The sequence below is a fragment of the Stegodyphus dumicola genome, chromosome 5, assembly GCF_044657685.1.
Source record: "Stegodyphus dumicola isolate Sdum_Otavi_A_Nest chromosome 5, ASM4465768v1".
NCBI lineage: Eukaryota > Metazoa > Arthropoda > Arachnida > Araneae > Eresidae > Stegodyphus > Stegodyphus dumicola.
This window is the reverse complement of record NC_140772.1, coordinates 72,328,511-72,345,353: the sequence shown is the minus strand read 5'-3', so window position 1 is coordinate 72,345,353 and position 16,843 is coordinate 72,328,511. Positions and strand designations below refer to the sequence as shown.

Sequence of the window (16,843 nt, the reverse complement as noted above, 5' to 3'; positions counted from 1 at the left end):
CGGGTCTCGATCAGCCGATATTTATGTTGTAATTTGTCGTGCGACCAAACTCAGCAGCTCGTATTTCGCTTCGACCCTGGAACAATATCGGCAGTTTTCTGAGCAAGGTCTTCTAGACAGAGCATCAACGTTTGCGTAAGATGATCCCTTCCGGTGACGGATAGTGATGTCATATTCCTGGAGTCTCTGTATCCACCTGGTTATTTGACCCTCAGGATTCTTGAAATTTAAAAGCTATGCCAATGATGCATTATCCGTGCGGAGCAGGAATTTTCTGCGCTAGAGGTAATGATGGAAATGTTCTACGGCTTTACCTATGGCGAGCAACTCTTTCCTGGTGACACAGTAATTCCTGTCCGGTTTCGATAGGCACTTGCTTCTGTAGGCTACGACACGTTCTTAGCCATTTATTTTTCGGACAAAACACCACCGACACTCATTGCTCGCATCTGTGTCGAGAATAAATGGTTTGTCGAGCTGAGGATACGTCAAGATTGTAGCAGAAGTTAAAGCTTCCTTCAGGTTGCATCCTCAAATTCTTTTCTCCACGAAAACTTTTGTTTGCTCTCTGTCAGCTTGTTAAAGGGGGGGGGTCTTACAATGGCAAAAATTCTTTCACGAATCTCCTATGGTAAGTGCAAAGCCTTAGAGCTTCTCAGCTGATGAAAATTTTCAGGGCGTCTTTAGTCTTAAACTATTGACACTTTTTCAGGATCCGCATACACGCCTTCAGCAGCGATGACATGTCCGAGGTAAGTCACTTCCTGTCTGAATAATTTACAGTTGGCGCGCCTTAACTTTAGATTGGCTTTTTTAAGTTAATGAAGCACCTTTCTAAAATTATCTAGATGTTTTTCAAAACTCTTCCTGCCGATGATGATGCCATCCAAGTATATCAGACAGGTTTCGTAGGAAAGACCTCTCAACGCGGTCTCCATGAGGCGTTCGAATATATAGCCGGCGCATTAAACAGTGCAAACGGCATCACTTTGAACTGCCAAAGTCCTTGTCCCGTAGTAAATGCCGTCTTTTCTCGGTGATCAGGATGTATCTCTATTTGCCAAGATCGACTATTTAGATCAAGCGTCACCACTTGCTTCCAGAAACTGTGCAGAATGTTATAAGTTCTAGGAAGAGGGTAGCTGTCTTTCTTCGTAACCTCGTTCAGCCAACGATAGTGAACGAAAAATCTAGTTGAACCGTCGTCCTTTCTGACCAGGACAATGGGAGATACCCAGGGACTAGCTGAGGGCTTGATGACATTGACTTCTTGTATGTCCTTTAAACGTTTTTCTACCTCTTCCCTGTTTAGCAATCGGTAGACATCTTGGATGTTGCTTAATTGGCGGATGATCCCAGGTACCGATTCTATGCTCTGCCAAACTGTTTCGACCCACGTTAGAAGAAGAGCGGGAGAAAACACCTAAGTTCTTGAGTGACACGTTCGGAAGCACTCCTCTGTTCATCGTTTAATTGTGCATTCTGTAATAACTCCGATGTAATCCTTTCTGAAGACACGGATTCTAGAGTGTTACTGTTTCGTTTAATGCTGGTCACTGCACTACAAGCTGCAATCGATTCACCTTTCTTAATAACTCTCGCCTTGTCAGTTACATTGGCAACTCTCACCGGGATAACGTTCTTCGATAAGTCGAGTGCTGAGGATACTACTACTCCTTTCGGGCTGTTAAAGTTCTTGGGATCTTCTATGGTGCCGTAGCGGAAATGTCTATTTTGGGCTATGGATCCAGGAAGGAAAGTTCTGTTCTTGCTGATATTGTGATGTCGTCTTGAGCTACTATTTTGTGGACAGATTTAACTCCTTCATTATGAATTCCAAATAGGGCTATGTCCTCAGAGGCAGAATGCACTTCATTATTTTTAAAGTCCAAAGAAAAATTGTATTACCTTGGAAAGCCCAATCTGAGTATGCAAGGATCTGTAATATCTGCCATACATGCCGTGTGATGGTAGGCGGCACTTCGAAAATTTTCCATTACTATCGATTTATCACCGGACACAGTCTGGAGGGTAACGCAGGGCGGTGTCCAGATGAGTTTACCTTTCAATTGTTGAGCCAAATCTTTTCGAATGATGGTAACATTGGCTCCTGTGTCGATGGCCATATTGCAAGAAACTCTATTGATGTCCATTATGAAAAGTGTATTACTGCTGCCACTCACGGCAGACATTTGAAGCGCTTTAAACTGGGGCTTTTCATTATCTGGCAACCTCCGCCCAGCGAGATGGCCACCAATTAGTTCCCTCCTTCTTGATAGGTGCGGTCTTAACTTCTGTGCCCTAGAATGTTCTGCAGTTCCGTCGTATGTGGCCTTCAGCACCACACTTACAACACTTTAGGACGGTTTCGTGTCTCTAATATTCCGTCTCAAGCCATCGAATTGCCTGGTTAAATCAGCCAAACGAGCAGCTATTTGATCCTCTGGCTTTTGGACTTAAACAGCTGTGATTGGGTGGCTTTATCTAAGAGCTGCTTGCTGGGCTGCCTCGAATTTCATGGCGTACACCAAAGCACTTTTGAAGTCCTTGACATCCACCATTCGTAGAGCTTTCTGTATTTTAGGATCCCGGATGCCGTGGATCAAATACTGCAAGGACAGGATTTCCCTTGTTTCTGTTGGGCACTCCGAAAAGCCGAGATGAGACAGCCTTTCCACATGCGTGGCGAGCTCCTTGAGTGTTTCCGTGGGTTTCTGTTGACGGGATTTTAATTGAAGTCTGCTGTATTGTTTTAAACATTTCTCCCCAAAACGGAGCTCCAACGCGCCGGACAGAGCTTCGAAATCTAGCCTTTTGTGTTTCGGGAAGAGTGTGAAGAATATCCGCTATGTCTGCTCTCAGAGAAGCAGCGAGATAACAGACCTTAGCTTGGAAATGCCATCCATTGGCTTCGGTTCAGGCGCGATGCCGACGCTCTCTTGGGTACCCGCGATGATTTTCGCTATCCCAGTATAACATGACATGTAAAGATTTCCGAACACATGTGAGTTCATAATTCTCTTGTAGTTCGGTGAAGTCCATAGAAAATATGGAAGAAAGGAATAAAATCATGTCGAAGTAGAATAAAGAGTCCAACGTCATAGTTCATCAAGCGATGTATGCGAACACGAAAGACAGCTCAAAACGACAAATGCTGCAGTAAGTCCAAATCCGGCAGAAGACACTGTGAGGCGTTGAGTAATGTGCGAATCAACAGATAAGCAGGTTTACAAAGATATACCAGTTTTAGTCTGTCATAATAATAGCAGTAAAGAAGAGAAAGCATAAAAGAAAAGGAACATGAGAGGTAAGAGTGGGGCTGAATGACATTAGGAACTTAGGAAAACTGAATATACAATACAAGCATTATACAATACAGCAATACAAAAAAAAATTATGTGATGTGTCTTAAAACAGCCATTGGCCTTTTTCTGTTTACATTTGCAGTAACATCATAATCGAGCACAGGAACAATGCTATATCCATTGGCTTCCGCCACTATAGAAAATTGTATCTTATATACTTGCTAAGAAGTCTTCCCATCATACTATATGGATAAATTCAGAGAGGGACGAGCAGGCATGGGTAAATTTTAAAGCCATCAGAATTGCTTTCTGCAGTCGCTATGCATCTCTTTAATGTGTCAACTTCTTTGGCGACGACTGTAGAAACCCTGTCTTCAATTTGTTGTTCGATTTGTCCTTTCACGTAGAAACTCATTCTTCAATTTGTTATTGGAAGGCCGAAACTCTTCCTTCGATTACTTCTTTCATAGAAGAAGCTCTTTTTCAATGTGTCCGACTTTATTTTCAACAGTGTCAGTTCTGCATTCCATAGCCTCGATTTTGTTTTCTATTACGCAGGTAATTTCTCTTTTCATTTCCTCTTGACCTGGTTTCATCTCCCCTTTAACCGATGCTTGACCCGCTTTTATTTCTGCTTTAACGTTTTCATCTCATTTTTAACAGATTTTTAACCAGCTTGCATCTCTACTCTAACGTAATCTTTCATCTCATCTTTAACAGATTCTTGACCAGCTTGCATCTTTTTCTCATTTTAAATGTAACATCAGCTATCTTAACTGCTCCTCCATCGTTCTTGCTATTGGCATTCAATCCAACTTCTGACACCAAAAAGTGTTGCGTGTGCCCAGGTTCATAATAGATTGAATGCACAAGTCCGATAAAAGTTTAATAAAATTTATTCTTATCGCAAGAAATGTAACAAAACGCTGGAAGTTCCCTCAGAGATATTCGTACAATATCAGAATATCACGCAATATAATCAGTACCTATATTTTAAACTACTCAAAATGTTAAAATACAATGCAATGCAAAGAGAAAGCTGATCCGAACTGAACTCGGTTAAAAAAAAAAGAGAACAATAGTTAACTAAACAATTAAAAAATATCAACGGAGCTGAGATATTTCTCTCTGGCTTTTTAAAGCTCTCAATCGGTTGCGAGAGAGTTCTAGTAATTTGCTTTGCTTTTCGATGTTTCTGGAAACCAAAAGCGTAGAATTGCTGTTACAGCTAACACAGTAGTCAATTACGTTTATTCAAATTAAATATCAGTTATAGACATAAACTTTTATTCAATGTTAAATGCACGTGCTCTAGTATTTTAACTTTTCCGGCATAGCTTTCTCTTAAAATATGTCACGCGCTGCACTGCACAGGAAAAATAAAATCATTTTAATTATAATTCTACTAAAAATATCTAACTAAATGCAAAATTCGTAACACCACAAAGAACTTTCTCTTATCAGTCTCACTACTGAATATATCTCCTTCTGTACTTACTTTCACGAGGCACTTTCAGCCTTTTTGATTTCTCAGTCAGCAAACTTCTATAACTTTTCCAAAAAAATTTCAATTAAATACACAAAGATTACTCACTTTGAGTCTTCTGCTCAATTTTCATTGACCGGATTCTTTGGATGGTGAATATTATCCTCTAAAGGTTTGAAATCTCAGGTTTATCCAGATTGACAGGAGAGATTTAATATTTTGAAAACATTTAATAAAACAATTAATGTTACAAACGCATTTTTTCATTTTTACAAAATACAATATGTACACCGAAAATTCTACATGCTACATTCATATAAAAACTTCGAGTTTTCTGCCAGGTTTAGTTTCAGAAGAAGAACGTTCGCGATAATGACCTTTTATTTTCTTCAGATTTGTTAAATTCTAATTATCCACTCTATAATTCTTACAGTTTTATGTAAGAAGAATAAAGACGGTAATACTTTTCTTCGCATTGCAGAGAAACTCCTGTTACAATAGTTTTCTCCTTCTCTGAATTCACTACCTCCATATTTGGACAGTGTTCCAATTTTTGGCCAATCCTCTTCCAGTTTTAAGAGCCAAGAAGGTCCTTTCCACCAACGTCCTTTGATGAAAATTCTCACAAAACATCCTATCGATGGGTGACCGGCAGGGTTCAGTATACCTGGTACGTATTCTCCACCTCATTTAACGGCAGTCTTCTTACTTCTTCCGATATATTGACAACGAACGTCTCCCATGGACCTTCCCTTTTTATCCAGTGAAGAATAACCACAGAGTCTGACCAAAACGTTTCATAAATATTCTATATGCAATGTTTTCATTATTGACGCAGCTAACCTTATGCCAATTGTGCACGATAATAACTCTAACCTTGGAATTCAAGTTCCCTTTAACGGCGCGACTTTCGATCTCGCTTGAATTAAATGGCGCGTTATTTCATCATCCTTTTCTGTTCGGACAAAGACACAAGTAGCATAGTACAGTTTGGAAGAATCATGAAAAAGTTGTAACAATAGGATGGCATTCCTGAGGTCGAGACTCGAGAGTCTTAGGAGGATTTTGACGTTTTCTAGATCTATAAGCTAATTTTTCCAACTTCAATTTTTTTTTTTTTTTCCTGTGAGTAAAGATAATTTAGAGGCCTACGGAAGCTTTTATTTTCCAACATTCCTGCAACAGCAATTTGGGAATTAGACTGATAGGATATGTGACTCCGACTAGATCGAAAATTCGATGCGCCAAGGAAAGTACTCTATTTTTTTTTCGTAATGACTTCTTTCGTCTCTGTGGCAGACAGGGATGCTTCGTCTTAATTCTGCGTAAGCGCCAGTACCTATAATTTAGATATATCTGGTTTTGGACCGTCAATTTCCCTTTCAAAACTTTGACTCCACCCCACGTGGATCCAAAATTTCCCATAACTAACAGGTCTTTGGAATCTCGTTGGAAAGACTGTAGTCATTCAGCTGAGTTTAGTCATAACGAAACTGACCACATACATAGTATTTCAGTAGCCATTTTCAAATGGTCAGGTGCCTGCCGCTAATAAAAATGGGCTGCACGAAACATCGAAAATAATACGGTTATGCCGGTATATAACAAAATTCTCAGGATTTCCTCCTACCCATCACAAGAACCGCAACAAATTCTCCTCATTTCCACGTAGAGCAATTCGCAAAAATCTTTTCGAATAATCGAGGTGCCAGTTCCCACAAATCTGATAATTTTTTTCTAAAGATCTGTAAGCAAAGAGTTTACGAACAGCGACTTTTTTGGTTTAAAGTCAGACTCTTATTTAGATATTCCTAAAACAGTCCATACTAAATGCGTTTTTACTGCGGTGAGTTCATCAGAAAGTTGTTTTACATTAACAGTTGCTGTTTCTGAAATTTTTGTTCTTTAAAATGTTTTGAGAGTTAAACGCTGTAGTACGTGTAGAACAGAGGTTCTCTGCTGCAGAACTACAAATTGCACTAAGTCGAAAACATAAGATTTAATCGGTGATTTGACTTGAGATTTAACAAAACAGATGAACATATCACGTCAGACTATGACACATTAGTAAAGTCATACGATGGATAATATGCGAATGTACTTGACTGTTACAACATGATTTGAGCCTGCTTAACAGTTCATTCAAACAGGCAAGCAAGCACTTGACGATGTAGAAAAGTTATCCGGAATACTTAGATTCCTATTACAGTTGTACTCTTCCACTGCGCTGTTCCATATTAGGACTCTATGCATCACATTGAGCTGAAAAAAAAGAATAAAACAAAAACGACATTCATTAGTTAAAGTTCAAGTCCTAATAGATTCATAAATTTCCTGTGCTTGTCTTTGCCAAGATTCTTCTTTGAAATATCAGCTGGCATTTCTGTTGCTGACACATACTTAATTGTCAGTTTCTTTATTGTGGCATAACTCTCTGATATAATGAAACCGAGTATCGATGTGTTTTGTTCGAGAGTGATAAACTGGACTTTTCACTAAATGTGAATACAACACAGTTGGTTGTGTTATCTTTAAACCTAGCTCTCTTAATAACAAACACAAGTGCATCGCTTCTTTTGAAGCTTCAGTTAACGCTATGTATTCTGCTTCAGTGCTTGACAGCGCTACAATTCTTTGTTTGCGTGATTCCCAGGAAATCGGGCTCCCAGCTAATATGAAACTATAGCCACTAAATGATTTCCTGTCGAGAGTATTTTTGGCCCAATCCGCGTCCACATAACATTTAAGATTTTCATTTGTTTTGCGATAAGTTATCCTCCTGTTTATCGTAGATTTAAGGTATTGTAGTACGCGTTTTACTTGAATCCAGTGAAAATATTTCGGATTACTGTTAAATTGACTAAGTCTACTAAAAGAATTTGCAATGTAAAGTTGTGTAGATACAGCTAAGTAAATTAAGGATCCAATTAATGACCTATTATAATTTTGTCTACATTTTCATTTTCTGCGGCGACGTTTGATGAATTGCATAGTTTAATGTTAGGATGCAAGGGTGTTGATATAGGTTTACATTCTTGCATACCGTATTTAGCCAAATACGAAATCTGTAACCCTATTTCTATCAGTTCAGTTCTCTTATGTACTGAATCTGGCTAATTGATAAATTTTCATTATGTTCGATGTTAATTCCTAAACACTGTTTTATTTTACCCAAATCCCTCATCTTAAAAGTTTTGCTGAGAGTTTTCGTAGTGCATCATGGAAGATTCGCTTTTAGTTAGAATCATTAAATCATAATCGCTATTTATGTAGAATAAATAGAGATTATGACACAGCCATCTGCTCCTTTTTGAACATATAATGCAATTATCTGACGTTAACATTTCGATTTTAAGTTTTCGTAAAGTTTCATCCACTATCATATTCCACATACGTCTTGCTTGCCTTAGTTAGATTGCCTTTCTCAGCTTGCAAACTCTGCCTTCGAAAGTTACAAAACCTTCTGGTTGAGACATGATCTCTTCATCAATTTTTCCGTTCAGATAAGCTTTTTGAACACCCATTTGATGTAGTGTTACAGATTTTGTATTTATTTAGCTATTTTTAGTAGAATTTGTAATTAAAATTGTTTTATATTCCCGCGCAATGCTGTACGAGACTTATTTGAAGAGAAGCTTAGAAAGACTTATTTGAAGAGAAATTAAAATACAGGGCCACGCGCATTTAATACTTTAATAGGGGAAAGTGCGAAATTGCCCACTGCTTGGCGCGTTTTTAAGAATTGCACATACTTGGTATCCATATACATATCGTCCTTTAAAGAAATTATGTTTTAGTTCTGGTTTCACCAACAGATGGCGCCAATAGCTTATTTTCTATCAGGATGTCTTAGCTTATCATTATATCCTATCTCGTTCATTTGAGCTTTTGCAGCTGACGATGGTGGTTCGGTAAAACCATCGAAACGAGTCCTGTGAAAATTTGAAAATATAACGCTGATTTTTGTTGTTTGACTTGTGAATTAATATGGTTTTCTAGGTTTAAATTTGGTAATTTTGATCTCTCTGACTCCTATCGATCAGGAAGACCAACAGCATTAGACAATGATATGCTAAGATCAGACATGGAAGCAAATCCATGTCAAACAATCGAGGAACTTTCAGACACCCTTAACCAACTTTGGTCGACCATCCAAGAACATTTAAAGCAGATTGGAAAAATGAGTAGAGCAGGTATTTGGGTACCCCATAATCTGCCCGAAGAGAACAAATCCAACCGATTCATCACATGCAACGTATTGCTTCAACGGCACCATACAGAACCGTTTTTGATCGTTTGATTACTGGAAACGAAAAATGGGTCCTATATGATAATCCAAAACGCAAAAGGCAGTTTTAATAGGGCTTACATTCCAAAAATGCGCTTCTGTGTGTTTGGTGGTGTATTCGCGGAATTGTTCTTGAACTGCTAAAACCTGGACAAACTGTTGATGCAGAACTTTACTGTGAACAATTGGATCGAGTGAACCAATTTTTAATCGAAAAATATCCAGCGACTGTCAATAGAAAAGGTGTCATTCTGCAACACGACAATGAAAAACGAACACTGGAAAAAATTAATGAATTGGGATGGGAGGTACAGCCTCGCCCACCATACTCGGCCGATATCGCATTCTCGGATTTCCATTTATTCCGATCCCTACAAACATTTTCTTAGTGACAAAAAATTTGGATGACGTCCAAAATGCCATCTCCAGATATTTTACTCAGAAACCAATTCATTTTTATCGGTGCGGAATTGAAAATCTACACACTAGATCACTTCTCCGCAACCTTTTCTCACCTGCGAAGCACAAAAAAAAATCTTTCTGGAATTTCGTGGCACACCGAAAGCTAATGTATATATGTATTGATTTATATACAAAATTTACAATAAATTTTTGTTTTTAATTTGAAAAATATACAATTATAAAACCATAACATATTTATTTATATGCAATCATAATAATTATCAATGTGATACCTGCGCTTGCTTCAATGAACACAAAAGTTTTATATTCGGCTCAATATCTGACAACGCAACACGAAGTTCTTGGTCAAGATCTTTTAAGCATGACCGCTTATCATTTTTAATTAATAATAAAGTTGAAAAACTTTGCTCACATAAATATGTCGTAGAAAATGGAAGTAATGTTAAAATTGCTTTTTCGGAAATATGAGGATATTCTTTTTTAACGTAAATCCAGAAAACATCTAATGGAACTTCGGAGAAGTATAATTTTAAAGTCGTGTCACTTTTCAAATCTGTAAATTCCTCTCGAATTTTTAGAGGCAGCGCTTCTGTAGAATTTATTATATTGTATGCAAAAGGATTTCGAATCCAATCGTATTGTTCCGTATTAATGGAATAAAAATATTGATCAAATTTCAGCTGAAGCATACTTAAATGTTGTTGGGCCAGATCCAGAACTGATTGTTTGTTTTCGGTTGTAATATAATTAGTCCTTCTGTACATTTCTAAACATCCTTTTTGCAACTCTTTCTCAGTTCGAGTTTTTTAATAAATCCTTGTAATTTATCGGAGCACGTTAAAATATTCTCATTTCGACCTTGCATTTTTTTATTAAGTTCATTCAAATGCTCGAATATATCAGCCATGTATGCAAGCTTGGCTATCCAGTAATCATCATCGAGGTGCTGGCATATTATGTGCTAAAAGAAATTCACGCACCTCGTGACGAAGCTCAAATAATCTAGCCAAAACTTTGTCTCGGGATAGCCAGCGAATTTCTGTATAAAATAATAATGATTCATATTCGGCTCCCATTTCTGCGCAAAGTAATCCAAAAATTCGCGAATTTGTGGCTCTTGATTTAATTAAGTTTATGATTTTGACGCATTCAGTCATCGTGTTCAAAAGTTCTTCTGGTAAATTCTTGGCCATCAATGCTTCTCGATGTATGCAGCAGTGTGTAAAATGTACCGTCGGATTTTTTTGTTTCACACAAGAGACAAACCCTGTTTTACTACCTGTCATTGCCGCAGCGCCATCCGTGCAAACAGCAATGCAGTTGCTCCATTGAATATTACAAATTTTGAAGAAATCATCAGTTACTCGAAAAATTTCTTCGCCGGTTGTTCGCTCTGGAACCTCCTTACAAAATAAATAATGTTCTTTAATAAAGCCCTCATCAACGAAACGTATAATAGCTATCAGCTGTGCTTTATTTTTAATATCAGTTGTTTCATCGATCTGAAGCGCAAATTTTTCAGCCGATAACAGTTTTTTAATCAATGTTTCTAAAATATCGCTTGACATATCACAAATACGTCTTTTAACTGTATCAGCAGACAATGGAATTTTATTCACATCCTCAGCTTCATTGGGCCCAAGCATAAGTCGGACAATTTCCATGCATGCTGGTTTAATAAGCGATTCGCCGAGAGTATGTGGCTTCTTCTGGCGTCCAATTAATTTAGAAACATGATAGATAGCCTCTAGTGCCTTTTCAGAAACTGTTACGGCCGACTTCATAAATTTCTTCTGTTTTTTTTTTTTTTTTTTTTTGTTTGTTCTAAACACCTCTTAAAATATTGTTTGTCTTTGTTGGCGCAGCTGGGGTGGCTTGAATATAGATGCCGCTTTAATTTACTGGGTACCATTCCTCGTTTGATAGCTGATCGCCACAAATGATGCACTGTGGTCTTGGTGATGTTTCATCGCCACACCACGAGAATCCATATTTAATGTAATCCTCGTCGTACTTTCTTTTCACTACTTTCTTCAGGTTTTTTGTAATGCTTGTAGGTGGATCTTCATCATCTGTACGTGAAGAAGAATCTTTCCGGCGAAAAATTTATCCATATTTAAACGGGAAAAAACTAAAAAAAAAAAAAAAAATTATACTAAGAACATTAACAAAACATTATTAAGATAATATGTCGTGCGACGACAAGAATGTGGTCTTATGGCCGCCACATTCTTCGTTAAGCATGACCTGGTGATCAGAAGGATGACGTATTAAAGAGGAGTTTTAAAGTAACAACAAACCAACGCAACATTGAATCAACAGCATTTGCTATTAATTTCATATTCGTCCTTTTACTTGTTTTATGACAGACGCAACCGTCATTTATAAATAATTGCAAAACTTATTATTTTTATTATAAAAGGAAAAACAACCCGGAACGGGATTGAAGATTATGATTTCAATGACAGAAAATAAACTAAATAAAAATATTAAATCCAAAACAAACCATTTTTACGAAGCTGAGGCTACGAATAATGTCTCCGCTTACATAATAAAATATCTTTAATGGTAAAAACGTGTTTATTTAACTTTGTGTTGTGAAATATTGACAACAGTAACGTATGGTTGCACGTGATGTACCGGACAGCAGTGTAAATAACACATGCGCATAACGGGTATTCTGCTTTATCTGTGATCAATTAGGTGGATCTTGGTTGTACACGTACACACTATGCAGTTTTTAACTGTCTCACGATGCACCGTTGAATAATTATTTATTTATAATAATCATTCTTTAGTATATTTAAAAACAATTGTTGATAAAAACTTGTTTTTATATAAATTTATTAGAATTCAAGTAATTTTTGTATACCATTTTTTGTTATTACTGACTGCGAAATTTTTTTAAAAAAATTAAAAAACAAAAATTCTTCAATTTGATTGGTTTATTTCAAATTTAAAAAAAAAACAGTTTTAGAGCTATTATTTTTAATTAAAATGGTCTGAAACCAATATATTTCGTTTAAATTTATGTTTAAAAAAAAGTTATATATTTTTGAGTTCCGAGTTATCAAGGAAGTGCCGAAAAAATTCAAATGCTGACACACTTACAATCACACACACAACCACACAAGAGTGAAATATATAAAAACATTTAAAATAGACATTATTAAGGGAAAAAATTGTCATTGTGTATTAAATACATGATAAAAAATTGCAAAATGTCAAATACATGTATTTGATTGCGGCACACCTATATCCTACTCATGGCACACCAGTGTGCCGCGGCACACCGGTTGCGGAGCACTGCACTAGATGGCAAAATATTGTTGATAACAGTTGTAAATTAATCAGGCATTTGAGAATAAATAAATAAAATGTTTTTTTTAACTCACTTTCTGGGTACCCTAAAAAATGCCAAGACACACAGCCGTCAAACACGTTAACTATGTTAGTTAAGTAATATTAATGTATCCATCATTCTCTTGTTCTTTAGTTATTATTAAACTTCTGCAAGTGCTTGTACTACGAGTAATGTATCTGTACAGGAACTTGCTATTATATCAAATATATCTTCATTTCCAAAGTTACAACGCATATTTGCTTGGATATTAAGATTCATGTCGAATTCTAAAGTAGCATATCTAGAAAGAAATACGTCTTTTTTATCTAGTAATGAAATTCGAGCTGCAACTTTCTGTATTGTCCGAATAATACAGCGATTTCACTTTTTTAAAGAAATTCAATGTTTGGAGTTGGGAAAGGACTTACCTACAAACAGCAACCTCCTTAGCTTGTGTCCAATTTTAGATGACAACAAAGTGTTACGTGTAGGAGGAAGACTGAAAAATGCGCAACTATCAGAAAATGAAAAACATCCAATCTTATTACCTTCAAAACACAATCTGACAGAAATCATAATTAGACACTTTCATGTCAAATATCTGCATGCAGCACCGAAACTTCTTCTATCTTTAATTAGACAGCAATTTTGGATCATAGCTGCTAGATCTGCTATCCGAAAAGTAGTGAAATCTTGTATTACGTGTTGTAAACTTAGAGCTAAAACTGCAAGTCAAATAATGGCTGATCTACCGGAATCTAGAGTAACACAATCACGACCATTTCATCGAACTGGAATAGATTTTTCTGGACCGTTCATGATTAAACATCGTGCAGGACGTGGATACAAAATAATACAAAATATTATATGCGAAGCAGTTCATAGTTTTTAGTCTGAATAGGAAGAGGACACAATTTCACGACTGGTCGTTTTATGACACCATGACCAGTTTTAATACTAGCAACTCTGACTCTTTGATCTGAGCCCGGATGAACAGCAATTATTCTCCCTAACCTCCATTTAAGAGGCGGAAGGTTGTCTTCTTTGATGAGGACTAAGTCATTGACTTCTAAATTGTTTTGACTTTTTTGCTATTTAGGTCTTTGTTGAAGCTGAGACAGGTATTCTCGACTCCATCTTCTCCAGAAGTGCTGAAAAATAAACTGTCTCACATGCCATCTGTCAATGTGATTGAAGGAAATATAATTTAGGTCTGGTTCAGGTATGGCAGTTAAAGACGTTCCCATTAGGAAATGACCAGGTGTTAATGCAGTTAAATCATTTGGATCAGCCGATGTTGGACACAATGGCCTAGAGTTGAGACAAGCCTCAACCTGCGCTATCAAGGTCTGAAATTCCGGATAGGTCAGCACAGTATCACCAACAGTCCTTTTTAGATGTAATTTCATTGACTTTACTGCCGATTCCCATAGTCCACCAAAATGGGGAGATGATGGCGGGTTGCATATCCATTTTATTTCCTCTAAAGACAAAAATTTGTGAATTTCTTGATTTTGCTTACATTGCAAAAAACATTTTCTGATTTCTTTGTCTGCACCTTTAAAGTTAGTACCGCAGTCACTATAAATCTCAAATGGTTTCCCTCTTCTGCAATAAATCGTTTCAATGCACTTAAAAATGCCTTTGTTGACAGATCTCCTACCACTTCAAGATGTACTGCCTTGATTACAAAACACACAAATAAGCATACGTAATATTTAAATGGTTTTTAATAACACAAATAAGCATACGTAATATTTAAATGGAATAATTGCTGTTCATCCGGGCTCAGATCAAAGAGTCAGAGTTGCTAGTATTAAAACTGGTCATGGTGTCATAAAACGACCAGTCGTGAAATTGTGTCCTCTTCCTATTCAGACTAAAAACTATGAACTGCTTCGCATATAATATTTTGTATTATTTTTCTTATGTTTATCTTTATTGCAGACTAAGAAGTTTCAAAATGCTCCAACTGTTGAAATCCCCTGGGATTTCAACGAGGGCCAGGATGTTTATGTGAGTATCGTTTGCTTCATTTTATTGTTGCAAACAGCGTAAATTCCTTTTGCATTCGAATCATAATGAGATGCACAAACTGTGGCTGAAACGTCCTTAGGACTCGTTAATTCATCTCTTTTAATGATAGATTGCGTAGGCGGAGATATACTGCTTAACTGAGTTTTATTCTTTGAATTATTTACAATGTGCAAAATACTGTGATGCTTCTTAAAGCAATGTTGACATGTATTTAAACTCTTGCATTTTTTGAGCAAGTGCATATTAGATAAACAATTAAAACAGTAACGATTTGATTTTACAAATTCTATCTTTTGCTGAACCGATAAATTTAGAAATTTCGAACATTTGGCTAAACTATGATCTTCTTTACAATAACCACAACCCAAAGTAGCAACCAGAACATTATTCTTATTTTGAAACACAGATTTAGGTACCTTATTACTTGTTGATTTGCTATTTTAAAATTACAATCCGAAATTTGAATGGTTTGAATAATGCGATATGAAAGTGGTTTATGTGGAAAGCCACCATATTTGTGGATTGCAAATAACTGAGGACCAAATAGGCCCAGTAGTACAGAGAGAGCAGTAGCCATCAAGGCCGAAGGATATGCTATATTCCTGCTTGTAGAGTCGGGCAGTAACCAGCAGGCGACATCCCATGACAAGAATATCACCAGGCAGCACAAAGACGTTGCGATGAGGCTTCTACTCTCGGGCTGGTTGTAAGGAATTCTGCGCGTAGATACAGCCACTGCTGTTACTAGCAGCAATAAAAACGTGATGTATAGCTGGGACTACAAAATCTCTATCTTTCCAGTGAGACATTCTAAAGTATCTTCAGCCAAAGACGGAGGTCGAATCAACCACCACTGAGTTTCGAGAGCAATCTGAACACTCACAATGAACAGGAGGGTGAGCATCTGGTTACAACGGTTGACACTACCTCCAAGTCCCAAACTGCTCTGGGCTCTTAAGTACATACCTTTTAATAAGAGACAGCCATAACAGAAAGAAAGACTGACATTTGGCATCAGCCTCTGAAGACCACAAAGAAGAGCGGACGGTTTCCACGTATACAGAGCTGCAGCAATGTAGAGGCAAAGAAGTGCCACAAGCTGGGCACCAGCCAGACAACAGTTGGTTTTCTTCAGTGAGCCTTCGCAGGCTTTAACCATGAGAAAAACTAAAATATACAGCGTAGCCAAAATTAAGAACCCACAGACGCCAAGTACTGACAGTGCCCATGGTCTTCCCAGCCATGCCGAAACATGTCGACCGAGACCTGCTCGAACAACCTTCACGTCTTCTGCAGAGGAGGATGTTGCTGATTCTTGAGCAATAATCTTCTCATGGCAGATTCTGCTCTGAAAGCATCGTTCATCCTAGGTTCTTGATGGCTGGTGAGCGAAATGGATCTCAGATTTGAAGCAGCAGTTCTGGATTTGTGCTCATTAGCATAAGAAGGTCCTAGAACAATTACATCATCATCGCTAATGAACGATGAATTGCCATCCGAAAGATGCTGCAGATTTCTATCGTCTTGAAGAGGAACCACCACATCAATGTCACTCTTAGTGCTACTGGCAGTATGAGTATCAGCCTCCTCATTTGCCATTGCTGATTCAACATCGTCAAGAATTTTCCATTCAACATAATCTTTCACGTTCATTACAGATGAAGAAGCTGTAGTTTCTTCTGTCTCGTTTACGTGAGTAATTTTTTTTTTTTGAAATATTTTATTGAAAAGACATCTGTTTTTGAAGCAATTCTGTGTTATATACACAATAAGAATAAAAACAAAGAAAACAAGGAAATGTAACATTTTAGTCAACATAAGGACGGAATGTTTCAAGATAAAAAATTCTTATGAAAGTGAATATTTTTCTATACAATAAATAAATTAAGGGAACAGTATCTATCGCTTATATTATTTTAGTTGCAGTAGAATAAATATGTTATTAGTGTTTAAATCTGCAT

At 37.1% G+C, this 16,843-nt stretch overlaps 1 pseudogene; it reads right to left on the bottom strand.

Moving 5' to 3' along the window:
* Positions 1-6,933: 6,933 nt before the first annotated feature.
* LOC146997137 (uncharacterized) lies at positions 6,934-16,583 on the bottom strand (annotated as a pseudogene).
* Between the last annotated feature and the right edge of the window lie 260 nt (positions 16,584-16,843).